The sequence below is a fragment of the Cebus imitator genome, unplaced genomic scaffold (assembly GCF_001604975.1).
Source record: "Cebus imitator isolate Cc_AM_T3 unplaced genomic scaffold, Cebus_imitator-1.0 Scaffold17, whole genome shotgun sequence".
In the NCBI taxonomy this organism is placed as follows: Eukaryota; Metazoa; Chordata; class Mammalia; order Primates; family Cebidae; genus Cebus; species Cebus imitator.
In genome coordinates this window covers 9659859-9685778 of record NW_016107332.1, presented here as the reverse complement: position 1 = coordinate 9685778, position 25920 = coordinate 9659859, and positions in this window count along the sequence as shown.

Here is a 25920-nt window from a genome sequence, read left to right as displayed (position 1 = left end):
AAAGCAGATTTACAAGAAAAAAACTAACAAGCCCATTCAAAAGTGGGCAAAGGATATGAACAGACACTTTACAAAAGAAGACATACGTGAGGCCAACAAACATATGAGAATCTTATTTTGTTATGCAAAAGTGTTCTCCTTTAAGTTGAATATTGTTTGTATCTTCAGTTTGATCTATTTTTCCTTCTGCATTAATCTTTCTTAAGTAGTAATTTTTGAAGCTATATATATATAATCTACTGTTTTAAATACATGTAGAAGCTTGGTAATGTGATAACTACAAGTTATTTACACTGTTTTTTCTCTTTTCCTCATGAATCTAGGTTTATTTTCCTTTTATCTGGAACCTTACCTGCCAGTTTTTCAAGGTCACAAAATTGGCTACTTGAAGTCAGCTGTATAGAAAAGCCCATTCGTCATGTTCACTTTCACATTCATATGCCCTATCAAAGAAGGAAGTCTGCTCAAACCTCTTAGAAAATTTCAAATGAATTCATTATATAATTGCTGAAAATCAGATTAATGGTAATTACCCTAAAAAAATTCTGACTTAAGTTGTTTAAATTGTTTTTCTACTCTCCTCACTTGCCTACCTTGGTTTTTGGCACATAATTTGATCATATCCAAATAATATAATTACATGAACATCAAACAGAGCCAAACATGCTGGCAGAATAATGTTTTAATTAAGTTTTTTATCAGAGAAAAGACAAGTGCTTTCCAACAGTGGCATCCTTACGTTTTCAGATAAATTTCCAAATTCATTTCCATGAAATTAATGGCAACAGATAAGTTTAATCCTCTCCACTATATTAACATGCTCAGATGATAATTTTTAAAATATTGGAAGTGAATTTCCCCAAAATATAATGATTTGGAGTCATCAAAAGCGTAATCTATAGCAGCTAAGGATGTTTGTCTTGGATCAGAGAAAAACAGTGGGAATCAGGGGTTGATTCAGACAGCTACCAAGATTTAGGAAACCTCTCCTGGTAATGAATATCAAGGCAAATTTTATTTCGTATTTGAATTTAGTACTTAAGATAGTTCATATCTTGAGCCACATTGAAATAAATTTAATTCTATGGAAATGATCATAAGAATGTTGGAAAGGGACAGAAAATAAAAAAAAAAGAGTAAGAAAAAATATTCTCTGTTACGTATAATCAGTTTATATTGTCAGATAATATATTATGATATATTATCTGTATGAAGTTTCTTTTACTTCTATTAATATGCAAATCTGGATTGATAGGAAAATGACTTCTTATAAATTTTAGTGTCCTTATTTATTCTAATAGGCATTGATAACAAATCAAATCACAAGACTTTTGTTTCAGTTTTTTATCCATGGTATCAATGAATTTTGTATTAATGCAAGAATATGTATTCTTAAAAGGCAGATATTTTTGTCTTCATAGGATTGCACTGAGTATGAGTTTCTGTGGTTAATACACATTTACTTAAAACTTTAAAAATTAGGTTTTTGTCATCATTTTGAAGTAGGAAGATTCAAATCTTGATTTTCCAGTAAATCTTTCTTCTACTTTGTTCCTTGTCTCTGTACACAGCCTCCATTCTGTATACGGCCATAGCTTATCCTCCATTCTGTATACGGCCGTAACTTTTCAAATTATTATTGACTTTCTTTGCTATACAGTAAATTACAAAATCCTACACATTTTAGTTTTTCTATTTTCAAGCTTGTTTTTTCATTCCCAAGTCAAAATTTATCTTTCTTCAGATGTTTAACATCTCTAGTCAAATGTTGTGAAAACTTAGAAGAACTTTTGATATTGAACTGTGTGTGCTTAAAAAGTTAATATTCAAGATAAATATCTTTGATCGTACTAAGTAAATATTATGTAATAAAGAATAATGTTGGAATTTTCCTTAAGTATTGATGTATTTTATGTAGATAAAATAAAAATTCACATATTGGTGCTAAATATGTATTATTTTCATACAATGATCCAAGTATTTTCTACAAATTAGTTTAACTTACAAAAAATCCTATTTATTATCACAACTTTATAAAGAACTCAGAAAAATATAAATAAACATAACATTAATTTCTAGATCTTATATAAAATGTTCTATATATTCATAAACAAATGTATTGCTGTAGTTAACATTGTTTCCATTATTCATAGCCATACATTATCAAGTGAAGTTTTCAATCTGCAGCAGCAAGTAATAGCTTTCATATTTTGCTTTGATGAACAACATATTTTCCCATAGGTGCAATTATAGCATATAGCCTCCAATGTGACTGAATACTTTTATGATCGGTATATATGTAAGTATGTGTAAAAATACAGTGAAATGAACAGAATATATGTAACTTTAGCAGAGTCTACACATAAATACTGGAGATTATACTAAAATCTCTAAAGTCTAGGTGCATATTCTTTTGTGATATAAATTGCTGAATATTAGATTGATACATTAAAAATTATAGGCACAATTAAATTAACTAAATGACAATTTTAAATATTTAAGGAATATTTAAACTATGCTTTTCTTTGAAACAAGGTAAACAATTCATCTTAACATATGTAAAACATTTGGACCATCGTGGAAATAGGAAATATAATATTAGTGGTGCAACCGTTTCCACTTATTCACTAATTCTTTTCACAAAAAGATTGACTTTCCTTTCTGTTGTTGCATGATACAGCCTTCTCCAATTAGAAGAGTAAACTCCATTCCAGAATTAGTGCTGGGCTTCACCACGTGACTTGATTTAACCAACTGCATATGAGCAGAAGTGATAAATGCAACAGGTTTTACATCCATGGCTGTTTTTTGCCTGCTCTCTTGCTTTTTTATCTCGTTGCATATAGATAAACTAAATAAACACAGAAGCAAAGAACTGTAGCTTACTATTAGCTGCCAAAAGTGTCATCAATGAAAAATATAATTATTATTGTAAAGCCATTGAGAAATTTTGAAGGTTTTGTTATTGAACCTTGCCAAGGGAAGATTACAAATGGTCTTAACTATTTTATGCATTGTCTCACAATTGCTGGAGTATTTCTCATGTGGCAGTGTGCTGTAATTCATTAAGAGTGAAATCATCCTGTAAATTTGATTATTTAAATAATTAAACTAATATCATAGAAATATGCAATCTAGAAAAGAAGCCATGATGTAAGGAAATGATGGCCAAGGGCCAAAGGTGTGGCTGCTTAGAAAGGGGTTAACATAGAAGGCCGGAGTTTGTTGTCCTTATAAAGACCTGCTGGCAACGTTGCCTCTTGTCTGGTAACCTGGATTTTGGGAAAGTTCCCACTATTCTCAGAACTAAAAAGAATGGCTCACCTTACCTGAAATATTCATAAAAACAATATGGCTTATTCTGAACATCTAATTTCTTTAAGTCTGATATTTCATATGTGTTAGGCATAAGGTTTTTACATGACTAGACCCTGATAAAACCATGGACATTGAGTCTCTACAACATGTGTTGTCAGAACATTTGTTGTAGGAATTAAGCATGCATTGTGTAACTCCAATAGGAGAATACTCTTTCTAAGCATGCAGCTTTTTTCCTCTAGAATTTATCCTACATCTATTTATTTTGCTGATTTTGCTTTGAATCTTTTCACTGTAATAAGTAATAGCAATAAGTATGAATATATTCTAAGTCCTGTGTATCCTCTTTGTGAATTATCAAACTTGGGTATGGTCTTAAGGATCCTCACCACAACAATCATATTAATAGTTATATTGAAATACATTAATTAAATGTAGCAAAGAGCTGAGAGACTGGATAAATTTTAAAATATTGAAATAAATGCTATAAATATATAATTAACATTTAAAAAACAAATTAAGAGCTAATTAATTTTATTAAGATGGAATGATACTCCATCTTAATAAAAATATTTTTTAAAATTTGTTTAAGAAAATAATTAAAAACCAAGTAAATAAAATAAACATGTAACTTAGAAAATAGGAGAGTTTTCAAAAATAAAGTGATATTTATTTATGTGAAAGAGGCATAACTTACCTAAAAGAAAGGTATTACCTACACAAAATAAAGAAATTTACTAATAAATTAATACAGTTAAAAATGAACACTTTGAGAAATAAGTGCTACAGCATGTTCTTTTGAAATAAAGGAAAACCTAAATTGATCAAGAAAACAATCCATAATTCACAAATACAAACTGAAAGTATAAAGCACACAATTAAACATGCCATATACACTATACCAAATGAAACGTATTTCACATTTTATGTGTGTATCTTTTTAAGAGAGCTATTTTATTTTTCTGTGTATATAATTTATTCAATTATCACAATTTTAATAGATACAAAATTTATAATAGCAAAATGAACTATTATATAAAGCTATATATATATAACCTTACATATTATATAGATATAATATTTTATTTTGATATTATTTTAAAAAATATGTGTAAATACATCTACAAAATCTATTCCAAGAAGTGAGATTGGTGAGTCATAGGCTGTGAAGATTTAAAGAACTGGTTGCTGGTGACTAACCCATTATCACAAATGGGTATATGGGTATATGGCAAGTAAAATGTGTGGAGTGCCTACTTATCTCATCTTTCTCTTCATCACCTTTAATGTCTGTGCCTATCTCACTGGGAAAATGTGTTACTTCACTGAAGATTTACTTTGCAATAATTCAAATACCCTTTTTACTTATTCTTTCTTAATTGGTGAGCTAATCTTCTATTTTACACTTTAATAATTCACTAAGCTGTATACTTATGACTTGTGTACATTTCCCTATGAACATTTGTGACATTTATCTATGATGTGAATATAGCTATAGTTTATTAGTTGCATAACCCCCTGGGATTATACAATCTACTTCTCTATTCTTTTATTTAATAACGGTTTTAATCTTCACTAAGATTTGTTACTATGGGTGTATTCTTTATTCTCATATGTTTCCTGAAATCTTTCAAATAGTGCAATTAAATTTCTAAAAGAAAAATTATGTTAACTGCAATGGACTGAATAATTGTGTCATCTTCAAACATATATTGAAATCCTAATCGCAATGTGATAGTTTTAGAAGATGGAGTCTTTGGAGAGAAATTACTTTCTATGGTGGAGCCCTCATGAATGGGACTAGTGTCTTCATTTTAAAAAATCCAGAGAATTCTTGAGGCCTCTTTCTACCACAAGAGGAGATATAATATGCAATAAGAAGTCTGCAATATATAGTCCAGAAAAAGAGCTTCAGCAGAATCTGAGCATTTTGGTGCCCTGATCTCAGACTTCCAGCCTCTAGAACTCAGAAATAAATTCCTGTTGTTTATAAGCCATGTAGTCTATGATCCTTTGCTATGGCAGCCAAAATTAAATAAGACAATAATAGTTATTATAACAAAACACTTTTATTTATTACATGTTTGTTCTCTCAATTATAAGCACAATTTTGAGGATCTCTTTTTTATATTTTGGGGTTTCCCATGATCACTATGTTAATATTTTATGGATGTGGGATAGGAGATAGTAGTGGCTAGTGGATAAATAGTCTTCTTCTAGCCTTTACAGAGGTAACTAATTTCAGGTTATAGCATAATGACAACAGCAGAACTTTTCCTGACTTCAATTGGAAGATTTCAACAAATATTCTGTGGACATGGAATAAGAGTTATGATAAAGAAGAATACTAGCACAATGTTGGTTATAGCTTCAGAATGATACTTCTCTGAGTCCTATTAGATGATGGATATATATTGTCTCACTCAGTCAGCTGTAAGACAGGCAGGTGAGTTGGTGAGACTGATTTCCTCCCTACCTCAGAGACTGACAGGATATATATCACTTCTCATTCAAGAAAAAAATGTCATCATAACATCCACATCCTATTTTATTAATTTGCACTACCCCACAGTGCACACTGGTACACTAGTATGTGCACATGTGTGCACTTGTGTGTGTGTATATATATATAATATATATCTTATTATCAATACATCCCACATCCAGAATTACTTAAAACATTTAGCTACTGACTGCATTCATCTATTTTTCAAGATTACTTACTCCAATAATCTCACTCCAGATATCGTTCCAACACTTTGCATCATCTAATTTGCTGACATTACCAGTTTCTAAATTTCACCACACCTATCATTTTCTTTCTTTCTTCTTTACCCAACATAAGGACAGGGCTTTGTTACTTTTTTCCCTGCTCTACATTTCTTATACTTGCTGGAAAAATCTCTAGTCTCTAATTTTATTATTTATTTATTTATTTATTTTATTGCATTTTAGGTTTTGGGGTACATGTGAAGAGCATGCAAGATTGTTGCATAGGTACACACATGGCAGTGTGATGTGCTGCTTTCCTCCCCATCACCTATATCTGGCATTTCTCCCCATGCTTTCTTTTCCCAACTCCCAACCCCCCACTTTCCCTCCCCTATTTACCCTCAACAGACCCCAGTGTGTGATGCTCTAATTTTAATGATTAAAACCAGGCAATTTCCTATTTAGCGATTTTATGCAAGAAGTATATAATTGAAAAAAAAATTAATCAGCTGTACTCACTTTTTTCATTTTATGTGAATTGAGATACTTATGTATCTTATGCAATTTATAATTTCTACTAAGCATTTCTCCTATTTTCCCTCCAGTATTTGAACTCTCAATACTTCCAATATGAATGTTTGCTCTCTTCAAACATCTAACATCGCCTTACCCCTTGCATCAAGCTGATATTCTGCCATCTATTTTTACAGAAAATAGAGTAACAGAAGAAAAAAATTCTTATTTCTTCAATAAATATTCCACCTGCTCTGCATCTGTCAACATGCTTTGGCTTCACTCCTGTCACTGAAGATCCTTCACTGCACAGCTCTTTACCTCTACTCAACGTGAGTCTTAATGTTTCTTTAGTTAATTGTATAATGGCCATAATCCTCTCAGAAATTTATGTTGATGCTTCTTAAGGATGTTAAAATAAATCATGAGTCTTGGTCATAACATCATAATAGTACTTGCCCAAATTACTTATTAATTACAAATGGAAAGATAGTAATAGTGAAGAGCAGAAGTCATACACTACCTAAACTCAACAAAACAAGTTAACCTCACCAGTAATAGGATAAATAGAAATAATTATACTCAGAGAAAGATGAAATATTTTATCTTGTAACACTGCCAAAAATGTCTAACTTGAATTTAATCATGAAGAAACATCATACAAATAAGTAAATAGAGGAACATCCCACAAATATCAAGGACATCAAAGACAACAAAAATCCAAGGAATTGTTTCAGATTAAGGGATATTAAAGAAATTTTACAACTCAATGTGTGTTGAAATTCTACCTTGGTTCCAGGACCAGATTTTTGTCACTTATAGCAATGGAACAGTAAGAAAAATTTAAGTGAGGACATTAAATAAGATACGAGTACTGTACAAATACTGACACTACAATTTTTATACTGGCACTAGAGTTAAATATAATCTTCATTTTTTATCTTTTATCTATACTTAAGAATAAATATTGAACATAACACAATAGACTTAAAACACTGTAAGATAGTAACAGAAAATTCAACAGGTTTTTTACTTGTTTGCTATTATATGTTGAAAAAATTTCTGAAAAATACAGAAATTCACCATTCTGAATTATCTTGTATTTTATTTCAAATCCATTTAATGAAGAACCTTTCAAACATATGATGTTAAATATCCATGTCTTATATAGAAAACTGCTTGAAACATTTCTGTGTTACTTGAATAACCATTATGTGTATATGCATAAACCACGAAAGGTCTAATTGCTTTTTGCATGGCTTGTTTACAGCTAAGTGGTCTATGAAAAAATGAGAGTTCATAAAATGTTATTGTGTGCTAAAACCAATCTGTCTTGCTCACTTTAATTGTGAATGAGAAGAGCAGTTTATAGATTTTAGAAGCATAGGCTTATGAATGTTTCTCATAAAGATGTAGAAGAACAAAGGTTATAAAAGCAATCTGTCAACCAAATGCTTTAATAAGCTTTCATACACAATGCTTTATTTCCCCCAGAAAACTGGGTTTTCTGTTTACTAAAGGTGGATTACTAAGATGCTCCTTTTGTTCTGTGGAACTAACTTATTATCCTTTTACCTAATATAGTTGTAGTATGTATGTATGTATGTATGTATATACGTATTGACACAACCTCTTGCTCTGTCACCCAGGCTGGAGTGCAGTGGTACTATCTCAGCTGACTGCAACCTCCGACCACTGGGTTCAAACAATTCTCCTATCTCAGCCTCCTAAGTAGCTGAGATTATAGGTGTGCACCACAAGGTCCAGAGGATTTTTATATTTTTAGTAGAGTCAGGGTTTCTCGATGTCGGCCAGGTTGATCTGGAACTCCTGACCTCAGGTAATCCACCTGCCTAGGCCTCCCAAAGTGCTGGGATTACAGGCATAAACCACCACACTCAGCCTGTTGTAGCATTTAAACGTATCTAACATGGTGACCTCCATGGAGCTGATATTGTTTTTTGGTGTTTTAATTTATTTGCATGGCATATATATTCGGGGCATTTAAAAATAGAGAGGAGTTTCTGGATTGGTGAGCACATGAAGGTTCTGGAACGGTCGGATGCCCTGAGAGGGCATGAAAGCTTCCCGCATACCTTGCCCTATGCATCTCTTCCATTTGACTGTTCCTGAGTTGTGTCCTTTATAATAAACCGTGACAAATCAACAGTGTCTTAACACATTTCCATAATGCTTTGGAACTTGCAATAGGTGAGGGAGATTCAGCATATCTGTCTGTATGAAGTTGGTTGGTGCCAAATGATAAAGCTGAATTTCAAGGATAAATTTTATTCCTCCGAGAGGCTGAAAAAAATAGAGTTCAGAGGGTCCCAGTGTTATCTGCCTGTTTAACTGCAGTTTGTCAGGAATCCGCTGGTGATGTGGGAGGCAAAATTTGTCTTTAAAGAAATTCACAAACCCTTCAAAAGGAAAAACAACCCAATTGAGCAGTTCTCTGAAAAAGTCAGAGAGAGTTTGGAAGCAAATCTTCACCAAACTGCTCTCTGTGCTGGCATCTACCAAAGTGTTATAGAAAGCCCTTCCAAATGGTTCTGTTCCCAACCTATAGAGGGATTAGTCAAATTTAACCAGTGAGCGGATAATTCATCTGTTGAATTAAAGTATTTGCTTCTTTGTGCCACACACAAATCTCTAGGAAACTCAAATGTTGTTCAGTTACTTCAGCAAACAAAGATGAGTTGGATCATCTTCATAAATTATATGCTCAACTGTATGCTTGCTGTGAATTTGGCTATCTCCTACTGAAAGCAGGGATTAGAGACAAGCAGAACTCTACTTCTTAAGAAGAATAGAATTGCTCTGGCTAAAACTTTGAAAACATATTGCATTGTTACATCTATACCAATCTTTCTGAGAAAATTGGTTCCTGAGTGGCAGATGTGGTACTTCTGCTCTGTCACTCTCCACCCAGATTCTGTTCTTTAAGATCAAAGCAGAGGACAAAACTCTTGTAAAGATTAGCTTTTGTTCTGAAATTCACCTATGCCAAAGACACATTTACCCAGTTAGTCTGAAGTATTAAATATCTCCTCTTTTAAACATATAACTAAGAAGTAACAATAATGATAATAATAATAACAACCTGGGAAGACAGTTAAAAGAACTTGTTCAAACATTTTAGTTTTGCGACTTATTTTTAAAACAAAATCAAACTAAATATTCAAAAATAAAATACAGAAGCGACTAATCTCAGCCATTATTGATCTAAGCATACTCATGCTTGAAGAGAATTGGAGGACGATAGCTATGCTATACATTCTTTCTTTTAATTTTTGTGTTTGTTTGTTTCAATGATAAAAGCAGATGAGTCTCTTCTACTAGATACCAGAAAATGTCATAGCACAATAAATTATGTTATTAAAGTTCTTAATTAATTAAGCAGGTTTTACCTGTGACACATTCTAGTCAAGTCTCATTTTAATTTTTTTATACTATGTTTTCTTTGAAATAGAAAAAAAAGAAATAATGTTCTCTTGGCAGTTATTTCCCCTTATTAACTAATTCTGATTATATTTATCCAATATTTACTGAGCTCTTACCACACATAAGGTGCTGTGGTAGACTCTGACAATACAATAGTAAATGAAATATGTCTCCATCTCCATAAATAAATATGTGGATTTCTGAATGACAACTGAGCAGGATATCAGAATAGAAATAAACAGAGGGTAAAGTGGAAATATAATTCTGAATATACTTTTGAATATACATTGAATATACATTGTAGTTTTGTCCTTGTTTCATACAACATTCAGAAATTCATGTTTATTTATTATTAAATGATAAAAAGAATAAAAAATATCTGACTCATGTGAAGACAGATGCTATGGGCAAAAAAAAAAAAAAAAAAAAAAAAAAAAAAAAAAAAAAAAAAAAAAAAGAAAAAAAAAAAAAAAAAAAAAGAAGAAAGAAAGAAAAAAAAGCCAAACTGAACCTGAACTTGTCCTTTTATTATTTTTTTTAAAATTGATGCTTTCACTGATTTTTTAGAAAACATAATTACAACAAAGGTAATTTTTGCTTACACAGAGAAGAATATTCAAGAGAAAATATATGATAAATTTGAAATCAAGAGCCAACTTAGAAAATTCAGTGTATCTGTCTTGATATTCAATGAAATGCCTAATTTGAATATTAGATTTTTTAAAAAGCATGCCCATTATTGAAAGCTCAGTTGAAATTAGCCAAATTCTTTACAATCTTTACAGATGCTTAACATAATATTTATATATTCAATGAGAATATTTCATAATTTTTGGCTTAAAAATTTAGCATAACCCATAGGCTAAAAAATGTAATGAAATGAAAGTAGGTAGAAGCTACTCACATTTGCAGTCTTGGCTGTGTCCTCAGCTCCTCTTGATGGGCATTGCTCATATCTGTAGCATACAAACACTTTTACAATAGGCAGATCCGCTTCAGTAAGAATTGCATAAGTTACATGGGCATTTTCTTCTCTGAGAAGATGAATTTAAGCCTTTTTTATTTGCAGAGGCCCAACTTCATGTAGTAACTTTTTCTTTTCACAGTATTTCTCCAGCTATCCTCATTTTTTTCATTATCATCAGATATATAGCTTTTCATCTAATCTAATTCAGAAATTGCTATGTGTGCTCATTTCATATTTTCTACCTTTCTTTCCTTTCTAATCCACATGAAAACCAGTGCCCAAGTTAAATTCTTAAACCTTAAACCTGACACAAACACTTTCCTGATTTGATATCATACAAAAGCAAACAAAAATCTCATATTACCCCTATTCTCTCCATAATTAAATACCTTTTTCTCACATTGACAGTCCATGCTTCAACCGACAATTCTTATTTTGCATTCATTATCTTCTCCCAGTACGTTTACTAATATCCAAAATGTTTTACTGAACACCCATAATATTATTTAGCTTCAATAATGGTATCAGTAATAGCTAACATTTTCTCTGGGAGCTTTCTGTATACCAGGCATCTTCCAATAATTTTCTATGGAGAATATAAAGTAAAATGAGGGAAACTTTCATAATACTAAGGTTCTACAGATAATAAGAGAGAGTGCCTGGAATTGAATCACTCTTTTGCATTACTATAAATTTTATGCTATATATAAAATTTATTACTATATAAAAATAAATTTTATACTACATATAAAATTTATTACTATATAAAAATAAATTTTATACTACATATAAAATTTATTTTATATTTGTTTATTCAGGTGAATTAATTTTCCTGTACCTACTCCCCCATCTGATTGTTAGTTGTAACAAGTAGAGACTGGCTAGTCATCTTCAAGTCCCATGTCATCAATATTTGAATATTTATTGACTCAACAAGACTAACACAGCTCTATAAATATATGGAACACAGGTGAGTTAAAACCACACGTATAAATGTTTATGCCAAATCCTAAAAATCAGAATTAATTATGTTAATTAAACCCTCTTCGTGATACAAAAGAGTAAGTCTACCAGTGTCACTTAATTATCTTGATATTATTTTTTACAGGAAATGAATTATCACAACATGAATATCCTAAATGTGCTTATTTATCATATAACGGATATGAATTAGTCTAATCAACCAGAATTATAGTGAAAATTTGAGCATGTGGAAGAATATATGCAATAATGTATTGAATGATTATTATAATAATCAGCAAACTAATTAAACTCTATTCAACCGATTTTAAGTCACATTAGAACCTTAACAAATAATGCTTCTTTTCTTGAGAATTATGAGTAATAATGCTTTTATTTAAATTAGTCATTTTTGAGAAAAGTATTAAAAATAGCTATGACCTACGGACTTATAATGATTCTAGTGTACAATTCTGGGTCCCAGAAATCAGACTAACATATTTTCTCAGAAGCTGTGAATTAAATGAATTGTGTGAAAGAGCTCAGAGAGTGATGAGGTTATAACATTGGGGCTAATACCATAGAGTATTCCAGACAATTGAAAAAATTTATATTATTATTATTATTATTTTAAGTTCTGGGGTACATATGCAGGTTTGTTACATAGGTAAACATGTGTCATGGTGGATTACTGCACCTATCAACCCCTCACCTAGGAGTTAAGCCCAGCAGGCATTAGCTATTTTTCCTAAGGCTCCCCCATGATCCCCTGACCTCTTTCAACAGGCCACAATGTGTGCTGTTCCCCTCCCTGTGTCCATGTGTTCTCATTGTTCAGCACCCTTTTGTAAGTGAGAGCATGCAGTGTTTGGTTGTCTGTTCATGCTTTAGTTTGCTGAGGATAATGGCTTCCAGCATTATCCATGTCCCTGCATTTTAAGGAAATTTTTGAGGTAATCTTTTACATTTTTCTTTTCAAATGCTCTAAGAATTTTAGAACAAAGAATCCAAAATTGAAGGTACCACAAGAAGTTTTTGATCTACTATTAGTTAAAAAAATTTCCAAGTTTTTTTTTCAAGTTTATCTTGACAAAAACACTATCCATGGCATCAACAATGATGGTAGACTCTTAAATATACATCCAATATTTTATAGGGACAAGATAAATACCTTATTCCCTGTAGTTCTTTATTATGGTTTATTTTGATCTCTTATACTACCTGAGCTCTACTCTGCTCATTTTATCACTTTTTTTACACATTTAAAATGAGATTTCTCCAATTACTAGGGATTTCTAATCTTTTTACATTATAAAATAACACTTACCTATTGACTTGAATAAGAAATATAAAGTTTATCAACCTTAAGTGACTCTACCTCACCAATAAAACATTTTTAGGGGAATCATTATATATACATACAATAAAGTTTATATATAAATATATATATATGTATATATATAAACTATTATAAATAAATCATTATATATAATAATGTTTATATATATAAACTTTGCTTACTGTAAAAGCAAAGCTTACATTTTTATATATAATTTTATTATATATAAATAAATTTTATTATATATATATAGAAATGATATGTATATTAAATTTATATATATAAGTTCTATTTTATATCTATATATATAAATTTCCTTTCACAAATTAATTTAGCATATTGCACATGATGATAAGTTTTACAGTAAGCAAAGTATTTACTTTTGAATAAACCAATGTTTAAAGCACTTGACTTTGCAACAAATTTTTCTTGCAGTATATACAATAACATTTTATAAACCACTGTTTTACTAAATAAAATATTGGAGGGGCAGAAATAGAAGGTTATTTCAAAGGAACTATTCTCTACTTGTTTTAAAAATTAGCATTTTCTTTTTATCCATATTTCTTAGAGTAAAATAAATTTTTAAAAAGGAGTATACTTCCAATCTTCAATTACGTGTGAGTATGGCTATGGTCTAATATCTGTCTGCTGCTGGTAAAAAAGCAGTGCCTAAAATTGATTTGTTTATTTGTGTGATTAGCTTATAATAAAACAAATTTGCTAAATTATTATAAATTTTAACAAAATTTTGAAAAACATAATGGTATGTATACTTCTTTGTCTTTACAAAATATTTTTGGAAATTTGATTCTTCTCATAACTAATACTTATCATCTTTGTAAAATTTTCAATGAATAGGGAATGTTTGCATCATTTATGGAAGTAAGTTTTGTGTTTTTCTGCATTTTTTTGTGGGGGGGATGGAGTTTTGCTCTTGTTACCCAGGCTGGAGTGCTGTGGCACAATCTTGGCCCACTACAACCTCCGCCTCCCAGGTTCAAGCGATCCTCCCGCCTCAGCTTCCTGAGTAGCTGGGATTAGAGGCATGCACCACCATGCTCGGCTATTTTTTATATTTTTAGTAGAGATAGGGATTCACCATGTTGGACAGGCTGGTTTCGAAGTCATGACCTCAAGTGATCCACTCGCCTTGGCTTCCCAAAGTGCTGGGATTACAGGCATGAGCCACCATGCCCGGCCGTTTTTCTGCATTTTAACAATTAAATACCATATGGTTTTTTAAATATTTTTTGATATGAAAATTTTTTCCAGTGACACTTTTTATTAAACTTCATAACTTTTCCTGTAAATTTTAATTTTGAAATGGCAACTGGCCATATTTACCAGAGTGCTAATAATCTGAAAAGTGATCATTTATTGTTGGAAACAACTGTGGTCTTTCAAGTTCTAACTTTATTTTATTTTTAAACTTCTATTGTACGTTCAAGGGTACATATACAGGACTTTATAAAATTGTGTCATGGGGGTTTGTTGTACAGATCATTTCATCACCCTGATACCAAGCCTAGTACTCAATCGTTCTTCTTTCTGCTTCCCTCCCCCTCCACTTTGCACCCTGGGTAGGCCCTGGTGTTCCTTGTTGTCCTCTTTGTGTAGATGTGTTTCATCATTTAGCTCCAACTTACAAATGAGAATATGTAGTATTTGGTTTCCTGTTCATGTGCTACTTTGCTAAGGATAATGTCCTCTAGCTCCATGAATGTTCTTGCAAAACACATTATATTGTTTTTATTATGGCTGGATAATATCTATGGTTCAGTGGTGTGCATGTACCACATTTCTTTGACCAGTCTGCCATTTATGTTAATTCCATGTCTTTGCTATTGTGAACAGTGATGCAATGAACATAGGTGTGTTTCATTATGATCAAATAATGGATACTCCTTTGGGTATATACCAAGTAATGGGATAGCTGGCTTGAATTGTATTTCTGTTTTTAGCTCTTAGAGGAATCACCACATTGCTTTCCACAATGGGTGAGCTAATTTATACTCCCAGCAACATTATATAAGTCTTCCCTTTCTCTGTCATCTCACCAATATCTGTTGTGTGTGTGTGTGTGTGTGTGTGTGTGTGAGAGAGAGAGAGAGAGAGAGAGAGAGAAAGAGAGACTTTTCAGTAATAACCATTCTAAATGGTGTGAGATGGCATCTGATTGTGGTTTTGATTTGCATTCCTCCCTCTAATAATTAGTAATATTGAGCTTTTTTTTTCATATGCATTTTGGCCACATGTATGTCTTCTTTTGAAAAGTGTTTGTTCATTTCACTTTTTAATGTTTTTTTTTTCTTGTAAATTGGTTTAAATTCCTTACTGATGCTGGATATTAGACGTCTGTAAAATGCATAGTTTGGAAATATTTTCTCCCATCCTGTATGTTGTCTGTTTACTTCATTGATAGTTTCTTTTGTTGTACAGAAGTGCTGAGTGTAATTAGATCCCATTTGACAGTTTTTGTTTTTTCAATCTTCTTCCAGCCTTCTCCCTCTATTATTTTCTTGAAATAAAAACATACAAAACATTATATTTCATATGTTGTGATGTTTATTTTACATTTTACTTTATTACACAGGCAATATCAGAACTGCAAAAAAGTGTATGGTCGTTTTACCCTTATGAACCAGATACCCACAAAGCCAATACCCAGATCAAGAAAAATACAGAATTCCAGACATCCTTTTGTTTCCCTCCTTCTAGACACTAATCCCCTACAAAAGCAAACAGTAACCAAACTCATTGCACCGTAAATTAGATTTTCCTCTTTCTGACATTTATATAAACTGAATCACTAATTTCAATTTTGTTTAGTGGTTTCATCCATTCAACATTATGTTTGTGCAATTTAACCTGATGGTTGAGAGTAGCCATGATGCATTCATTTTCATTACAATTTATCCATTCTATTTTTCACAGACCTTCAGGTTCTTTCCCCTTCTGTGTTATTATGACTAATACTGCTATTGGTGCCTTATGTAGGGATTGTTACTGGATCAATACATAGAAATAAAAGAACAGGGTCTGCAGGTTGTAGTGAAATGTATCTAGTATATATTTAATAGTATTTAATTCTATCATTAAAAATAACTGGAACACATGTATGAAACAAAAAATAAAACAAGGCAGTCAAATGAGTCTAAGTATATACACAAGTAGTTGGAGAGATAAGTTACACATAAATTATGAAATAAATTTTAGTTGTCAACATAAAAATGAAGGACAGAAGGAATAAGAAGACACAGGATATTCACTAAGCATATGAGGAACTTTGACACCCCAAATTATGCACATAAAATATTAAATATTCATGATACAGTAAATATGCAAGTCACATGAGTCATTCAATATTCATGGAGTTTTTAACCAACCTCCCATAGTGACGCCTGTCATCATTAGTCTTCGGCCATATAATACCCATAACTGTTTATCTGGCCAATTGGTAAGGTTTAGGTAAGGCATGCACCTTCCTAAGTGTCTTCAAAAGAACAAGAGTGTTATGGTTACAGTCACCTCTGTCTGCTGACTTTCTTTTTTCATACCTTAACTCTGGTTCTTGTATCCCTACCATCAGTAAAAACACCTGATGAAGCAGAAAGAGATAGGGCATATGTACATTGCATAAAACAAGACTCAGGTAGCTTGGTCGTTCTACTCTACTTGCATGCTGTTCTAAGTGTATAACCCTACCCCATATCTTTCCCCTTAATTCTCACTGTGTGTTTGAAATACATTAGACAAACCATGAGATTCATGTATTTCAATTTTCTCAGTGAGTCTGTTCTGTGACTTTAGTAATACACTTGTATCAATTTTTCACATTTCCACAAGGATAGAATGCAATTATATAGGCATTCCAATTAAATTAGTAAGAGGATGAATTCGTGCTCAAAAAAATATTCTCTGAAATGAAAGCAATATTCACGATGAAGAAATCTAATATAGAAGGACTATTTTTTTCCCCATTTATTTTATTGCATTTTAGGTTTGGGGGTACATGTGAAGAACATGCAAGATTGTTGCATAGGAACACACATGGCAGTGTGATTTGCTGCCTTCCTCCCCATCACCTACATCTGGCATTTCTCCCCTTGCTATCTCTCCCCAGCTCCCCACCCCCCACCCCCCCTCCCTTTTTCCCCCCAACTGACCCCAGTGTGTAGTGCTCCCCTCCCTGTGTCCATGTGTTCTCATTGTTCAACACCCGCCTATGAGTGAGAACATGCGGTGTTTGATCTTCTGCTCTTCTGTCAGTTTGCTGAGAATGATGGTTTCCAGGTTCATCCATGTCCCTACAAAGGACCCAAACTCATCGTTTTTGATGGCTGCATAATATTCCATGGTATATATGTGCCACATTTTCCCTATCCAGTCTATGGTCGATGAGCATTTGGGTTGGTTCCAGGTCTTTGCTATTGTAAACAGTGCTGCAATGAACATTCGTGTACACGTGTCCTTATAGTAGAACGATTTGTAATCCTTTGGATATATACCCAGTAATGGGATTGCTGGGTCAAATGGAATTTCTATTTCTATGTCCTTGAGGAATCGCCACACTGTAACACCATAAAAACCCTAGAAGAAAATCTAGGCAAAACCATTCAGGACGTAGGTGTAGGCAAGGACTTCATGACCAAAACACCAAAAGCATTGACAACAAAAGCCAAAATAGACAAATGGGACCTAATCAAACTCCACAGCTTCTGCACAGCAAAAGAAACAATCATTAGAGTGAATCAGCAACCAACAGATTGGGAAAAAATTTTTGCAGTTTACCCATCTGACAAAGGGCTGATATCCAAAATTTACAAAGAACTAAAGCAGATTTACAAGAAAAAAACTAACAAGCCCATTCAAAAGTGGGCAAAGGATATGAACAGACACTTTACAAAAGAAGACATACGTGAGGCCAACAAACATATGAAAAAATGCTCATCATCACTGGTCATCAGAGAAATGCAAATCAAAACTACATTGAGATACCATCTCACGCCGGTAAGAATGGCGAACATTAAAAAATCTGGAGACAGCAGATGCTGGAGAGGATGTGGAGAAACAGGAACACTTTTGCACTGTTGGTGGGAGTGTAAATTAGTTCAACCATTGTGGAAGACAGTATAGAAGGACTATTAAATGATGCACCCACAGTTTATATTAAGAAGTTAAACTCAATTTAGATTTAATAAGCCTCCAAAGAAAGGTCTTGAAATCTCAAAGTAACAGCCCAAATCTAAAGAAGATAACTTTGATATTGTTGGAAACTTTAACAAATGACAGATTAGAACAGAAAAAATATACCAAATATCAAATGCCCAAATTTGAGGAAATTATTTTCAGTATAAAGAAACTCAAAGCCAATGTAGATAGCTTAGATATTATATAATGATCTCTCGTCAAAGAATATGGCAAAAAATTAAGAAAGATAAAATAACCAAGCTCTGGGAAACATAATATGTAAATTTGCATTTGCTTCTCCTTTCTCAGTCTCTACCCAGAGGATAATAAAGTAAATTTCTAATACATAAATTTGTATTTGTTTCTCCTTTCTCAGTCTCTACCCAAGGATAACATTATGATCTGCTGATGTTTATTTACAAATCCTAAGAAATTGCTGGTGAACCTCTCACTTTAAATGCAGAAACTAACAACTACACCACGTCAAAATTTCTATAAATGAATTGGAGTGTGTAACTAAAACTTAGGAAAAATTAATGAATGGATAGGGGAAAGCAGAAAACACTGTATTCAGAGCCACTCCTCTACAGGCTGCAAGCAGTAAACCTTGGTGGCAGTTTCACCATGTCATCTCCACTAGTATACAGGATTCTCAGCTGTGGGTGCATGGCTGCCTCCACTTAGATTTCAAAGGATGCCCCAGAGAGCCTCAGGGCCCAGGCAGAGAGCCGCCACAGGATCAGGGCCACTTCAGAGAACTCCCACTAGGGAAATGTCTAGTGGAGGTTTGGGAACAGGGCTACCCTCAAGGCTCCCACCTACATTAAATTCCATGCAAGGAGGGCCATAGACTTCATATCACCACCATGCTCAGGACCACTGGTATCACACCTGGGACAGTTGAGTATTGCTGTGCCAGAATTCAGAGAGCAGAGATTGGTGGTGGTATAGGAAAGGGAAAAGAGTGTGGAGGCCAGTGGAGGCCTCAGGTCTCTCTTGATATTTTTCTGTCTCCCAGGCCTTTGTACTCTAAACCTATGATAGGAATGGCAGATCTGATGATCTCCATAATGAGTTTGAGGTCATTCTTCTATTGTCTTGATCAATAGCACCTAGCTCTTCCCATCCATAGGAAGGGCTGCTTGTCCATACCCTGGGTGTATTGTTGCAACATGGGGAAACTGTGATTCTTCCAAATCTTTCAGTTCTGCTTCCTTTATGATGGTCAATTTTGTATTTAAATTATTTTTCTCTTCTGGTCTTTTAAGTAGTCAAGTGAAGCCAAGCTGCTCCTTCAACATTTTGCTTACATAGTTCTTTTACCAGATATCCCATTTTATCTCTCACAAGCTTTACCTTCCACAAAACACTAGGACATGAATACAATTCAGCCTAGTTCTTTGCCACTTTATAATAAGGATCACTTTTTCTCCAGTTTTCAGTAACTTGCTCATTGTTATCTGAGCCTCATCAGAATGGAAACGCTGTCCACATTTCTACCAACATTCTCTTCAAAATATCTTAGGAAACACCTAAGAATACTGAAGCTTTCTCTCTAGCTTTTCTCTTCTTCTGAGCCCTCACCAAAACTACTCTTAGTTACGACCCCATTTACAGCAATGTGGGCTGTTTTTCTAGCATGCACTTCTAAAGTCTACCCATTACCCAGTTTTGAAGTCCCTTCCATATTTTTAGGTATTTGTTCTGGCATCAGCCTCACTTCTGGTAGCAATTTCCCTCTTAGGTTTTTCAGGCTGATATAACAAAGTACCTCAGATGGGGTCATTTATAAACTGCAGAGAGTGGTTGTTCATAGTTCTGGAGGCTGGAAAGGCAAAGATAAGATGCCAGCAGATTTAATGCCTGGTGAAGGTTCACTCTCTTTCTCACAGGTGATACCTCCTTGCTGTATCTTCACATGGCAGAAGATGCAAACAAGTTCCCTTGGGTGGGCCTCTTTTACAAGGCACTTATCCCATCTATCTCATGACCTGATTACCTCCCAAAGGCCTCACCTCTTAAAACTATTCCACTGAGGAGATATCAAATATGAATTTTGGGAGAACTAAAACATTCAGAGCACAGAAAATAGTGTATCAAACTAGTATGCCCAAACACTGAATCAAATATTACATAAGAGATTTCAGTGAAATATATACTTTAATAAAATGTAGTTATGCATTTAACATATATAACCCTAATATTCTTTCCATAATATATACATAATTTTAATCACTCTAGTTTCTAATTTCACAGTGCATATAATCTCAAGAGGTATTAGTTTCTGAAAAAATCAAGTGAATTGTTTTAGATTAACACAAAAATAAAGGTTAGCTAAACATATCTGCTGGTAAATAATAAAGCATCTTAACACATTTTAATATGCTAATTACCAGGCTTTACAGTAATGCATATCTACTCTCAAGCAGCATTTAAGCTATACAATTTTTTCTGGTTTTGATTACTATTTCTCATCTACATTTCTCTAACTTTTACAATACATATTTTAAAAAGTTAAGCAGAGTGAAAAATAATATCAATAATTATAATTATAGTGTCTAGTGTTTTCACTTGGTTATAAAAGCATTTTCATATGCATCATCTCATTGGATTATCACCAAAAATGAATATTATTATAGATACACAAAGAAGTGAGGCAAATATAATGAAAGTAATAAAGCCATTACCTTGCAAAGCTGGAATTTTCTTCAAGATATTTTAACTTCAATTGAAAATCTATTTTTCACGGTTCACCTACTTCAGAAAAAAGACAAAAATCCCACTCATATTACAGTAATATCCGTCACTGTAGTGATGTAAAATGTATTATATAATCAAGAGTTGTTAGAACTTTTGTATTATTTATTACTTTCTGAAATATTTACATTCATAGGCCCTGTGAACTTGTTCCTTCGAAAAGTTATGATAGTTTATAATCTTTTTCAAATTTACTTTTTATTTATAGAATTCCCTGTTTCTTCAAGTACATTACCCTTTCAGAATTAATTCATGTAACTAACATTATAATACATAATCCATACAGTAAATGATGTTATTATTTTTGTTAACTTGCTTTTATACTTATGCTTCATTCCTTGTAGGCTTTCTTCTTTCATTTTTTTCATTATATGTATTGAACAATTTCTGCTTATTGGTCCAATAATTTTTCCCTTCCTTCCTTCCTTCCTTCCTTCCTTCCTTCCTTCCTTCTTTCTTTCATAATTTATTTCTCAACAGATGCATACCTGGCTGGTATTTATTTTTTCATTCTCTTTTCCTTATAAATCATTCTCCAGTTTCTTACTAAAATTCTAAAGCCCTCGCTTTATCTTAGAAGTTGGGTAACTACTTGTTAAAACATTCCCTAGACTGAAGTTCTGAACCTGCAAAACTCTGAATGAGTCTTTACTATTTAATCTTATCTGCACAGCATAATTCTTTTTTTTTAAGTCTTAAGGCACCATATGCTCACTTAATCCTGCATGTGTTATACTTAAGCTCCACAGCAGGTGTTTACACATTATTGTCCTCTTAACTAAGCATATCACATCCATATTTCAGATAAAGTTGGTGAAACTTTCAATAATGGTCCCAGCCATCTTTTATTTTGCCTACTCTCAACCCCTGTAACAATTATTTTGGAATGAGAATCACCTCATCCCTTCAAGGTTACCTAGCTTCTGTATGTAGATTTTATATAATCCGAAAGTGTATTAGGACAACAGTAATAGATCTTATGAGTCATCTTTACATAGTGCAGAGATGTGTCTTTTAATTTAAAAAGAGATCATCTGCATCAGTTAACTAGGAATTTTTTAAAAAATAAGTATAACTAAATTTTTCCTACATTTGATCTACTGATTTATAGTTTTGGGTTTATCTTGACTAGAAATCTATATTTTAACATGTATACTCAGGTGATTTTTACATACATTAAATTGTGAGGAATACTGTTACTATGGAGAATGATGTTGGAATTTGTAGCTGTGAAGACTTTACTTCTCTGTAAGCTTGAGTTTTGTTTGTTTGTTTGTTTGTTCATTTGTTTGTTTTTGCTGTGTAAAACATATATAATACCTATTGCACTCATTGGGTGTGATAAATATGTATAGTATTTACATAAAGCTCCTATACATAACAAGTTCTCAAAAGATAATTTGAACTTTTGTATATTTATTTTAACTAGGAGAATACTGGCAAGAATCGTCTCTACTCATATAAACTTTTCGTACAAAAAGATCAAAAATTTTATTTGAAACGTCTTGATAGAAATACATAATGTCATTACATTTATACCCCACGTGTTATAGATTTATCTATGTCCTGCAAAATGATACATTGAAGTCAGGACCCACAGTAACCCAGAACATAACCTTGATTAAAAATTGTGTCAGTATAGGTATAGCTAGTTAAGATGAAGTTATATAGAGATAAGGTGGACCTTTAAATCAGTATATCTGATGTCCTTATAAGAGAGGAGAAACCGCCGGCAAGGAGCGAAAGGCCCCGGGCCATGCTTGCCCGCTCCGCCCCACAGGCTCCCTCAGGTTTTGGTCCTAGAGATAATATCCGAAGGATAGAGGAGACAGAAGGCAGAGAGAGAGCTTGAAGAGACAGGCTTTAGCGCAGTGGCATGATCATAGCTCACTGTAGCCTCAAACTCCAAGGCTCAAGTGATCCTCTCACCTCAGCCTCCTCAGTAGCTGGGACTACATGTGCATGCCACCATCCCTGGCTAATTTTTTTTTTTTTTATAGATATAAGGCCTCACTATGTTGCCCACGCTGATCTCAAACTCCTAAACTCAAGCGAACCTCCCACCTTGGCCTCCCAAATTGTTGGGAATACAGGCATGAGCCACAAAAAAAAAAAAAAAAAAAGAGGAGAAAGCCCAGTGAAAAGCCAGTTACAAGAGAGATACAAGAGCATACAGATACAAGAGAGATTGCAGCAGAGGTTTGAGCATTGCTGCCATAGCCAAGGAATGCCTGGGGCTCGCGGAAGCTGGACAAGCCAAAAAAGAATCTTCCTTTATGGGTTTCTGAGGGAAAATGGCTCTTCCAACACGTTGATTTTTCTAGAATCAAGACTTCTAGCCTCTAGAACTGGTAGAGAACTAATCTCTGTAGTTTTAGGCCACCCAGATTGTAGTACTTTGTTATAGAAGCCCAAGGAAAATAATACACTGAGAATAGAAATATAGATTTTATTTAACTGATTTTTTCATTCTTTCTTATTTTTTGTGTTTAAAAATTTTTAAGTCTCTGTCAATATATGAAACACTTAATATTTTAAATTTTAATTTTTATTATGTACATTGTTTTCATAATAGTCATTCTAATATTGTACTTCAAAATCTTATCAATGAGACATATTTGGACCATATCTTAGAACATATTATCATTCAATTATGACTCAATGGAATGTGAAGTCAAGAGAAAATTTGCTGTTACAATTGAAAAAAATAATCATTTTCTAGTTTGAAATTCAATAGGAAAATCTTGTTTCTATTATAAAAGATTATCCAATTTACTCTCTTAAATAATTTACTTTCCTCTTTTAAGCTATGTCCTGCAATTTTCATTTGAATCATCATGAAGCATATAATGGTTTGTTCTTTGTCACTTAAAAAAAAATGTGTTAAATGAGTTTTATTGTCAGTGGTGAATAGATGCATAGATGGGAGGGTTTTGATCAGTAAAATATCATTGAGAAGGCATAATTTTCTGAACCATTTTTTAAATTCTGTAGAAAATATTACTCTTTAACACTGGCCTAATTCAATATATATTGAATGAATGTTTGTAACAATTAATTAATTAACAGATTAATTAACTGATTGGTCAATATGCTAAAGAGAATAGGAAGGATGCCTCAAGGACAAGGTTGGTTTAGTAATTTAGAAAGACAGGAAGGATGATGCATATTGTGTAAACCTTGAGGAGGACATTTTAATTATAGAGACTATAATTGGGGGTCAGAATGATTACACAAATTCAGGTATTAAGAGAAAGTTATCATCTGGATATGAATAAAAAATTATTTAAAACTCTAAGCAGCATGTTTAATTTATTAAGCCTTACTGGGTGCAAATGTTATATTGCATTACCATTGGTCTTACAAAATGTTGTAAGATAGTGCCTCCAAATTAGTTGTGATTTCAGGAATAACATAGCCAACTAAAAAAATAAGCAAATGAAGGAGACGTAATATAACCCCTAGAATACTGCACAGTGAAACACAAAATGTAAGCTGTCTGCCAGAGTCAAATGGGGAGCTAAAATAACAGAGGAATGTTTCACAGAAAAGGCACAGGATTTGGTAGGAGATTGTTTAAAGGCTGTTTTAAGCCATGGTCTGTCTCCAGAATCCTGGTAACAGAAAATAATTGACTACAGAATGTAAAGAGTTTACTGTTTGGAGAGTGAAAAGAGCAATGACTGTAGCTGTTTGGGAGACGGGAAGCAAGCAATCATATCTATTCATATTCCTAGGCAGTCTTGCTTTTTTGAAATAGTGAGAAAAATGTAAAGAGGTACAATGTGTTCATAAAATAAATCCTTACTAATTATGCCATCACAAAGGAGAAAGTAGTGGTGCCTCTTTCACCCCAATCATGAAAAACCAAAACCAAAAACAAGAATATCTGTTGCAATAGCACCATCTGCTGGAAGATCAGTAAACAAACATAAACCAGCTCAGGGGACAGTGATCTGTTCACAAAATTATGTCAATGTCCTCCATCTAATGGAAACTGCAGGCTCTTAAAATGTATATTTAAATGTTTAATGATCCTCTGAAGAAGAGTAATGACAAGACAGCTAATTGCATGATGAGAAAGTATAATAACATCTATGAACTAGATTGAATCTCTTGTTAGATACTTAAGTTGCACTTGTGCTTCCTGAAAAATGATCTTTTTACACAAAATAAACATAGCATTCATACTAACACTACTGATTATAATATTGTATAATATCGTATCTAATTGCATCTCAACAAATATATTTGGCAATCTATACAAACTTTGATAATCAAATTTCTATTTTGTGGCACAAAATGGGATGTATGTTCTTTCATTATAGATTTTACATGCATTTTCTTTGGTTTTACACACACACACACACACAAATAATACATAAATACATACATAAGAGAGGAGCAATTTTTTTAAAAAAGTAACCAGATACAGGATTATATTTCTAGATTTTCATAATTTTATCTCATAAGGTTTTGCAAGCTCTCGTTTTTTATTTCTTATCCATTTATAACCTGTTTCACAGCCTTGCTGACACCCATACATCTAAATTTTGTTTCCATCTTGTATCCAGAATTGAACTATTCAAGGATAATTTTTCCTATAGTATTGGCTTTTTAGTGTTTAGATGTGCTTCTCTCACCTATATTTAAAATTATGGTTCCACTTCCCGTTTTCAACCCTCTGAAATCTTCACTTTTTATTTCCAGATCTGAG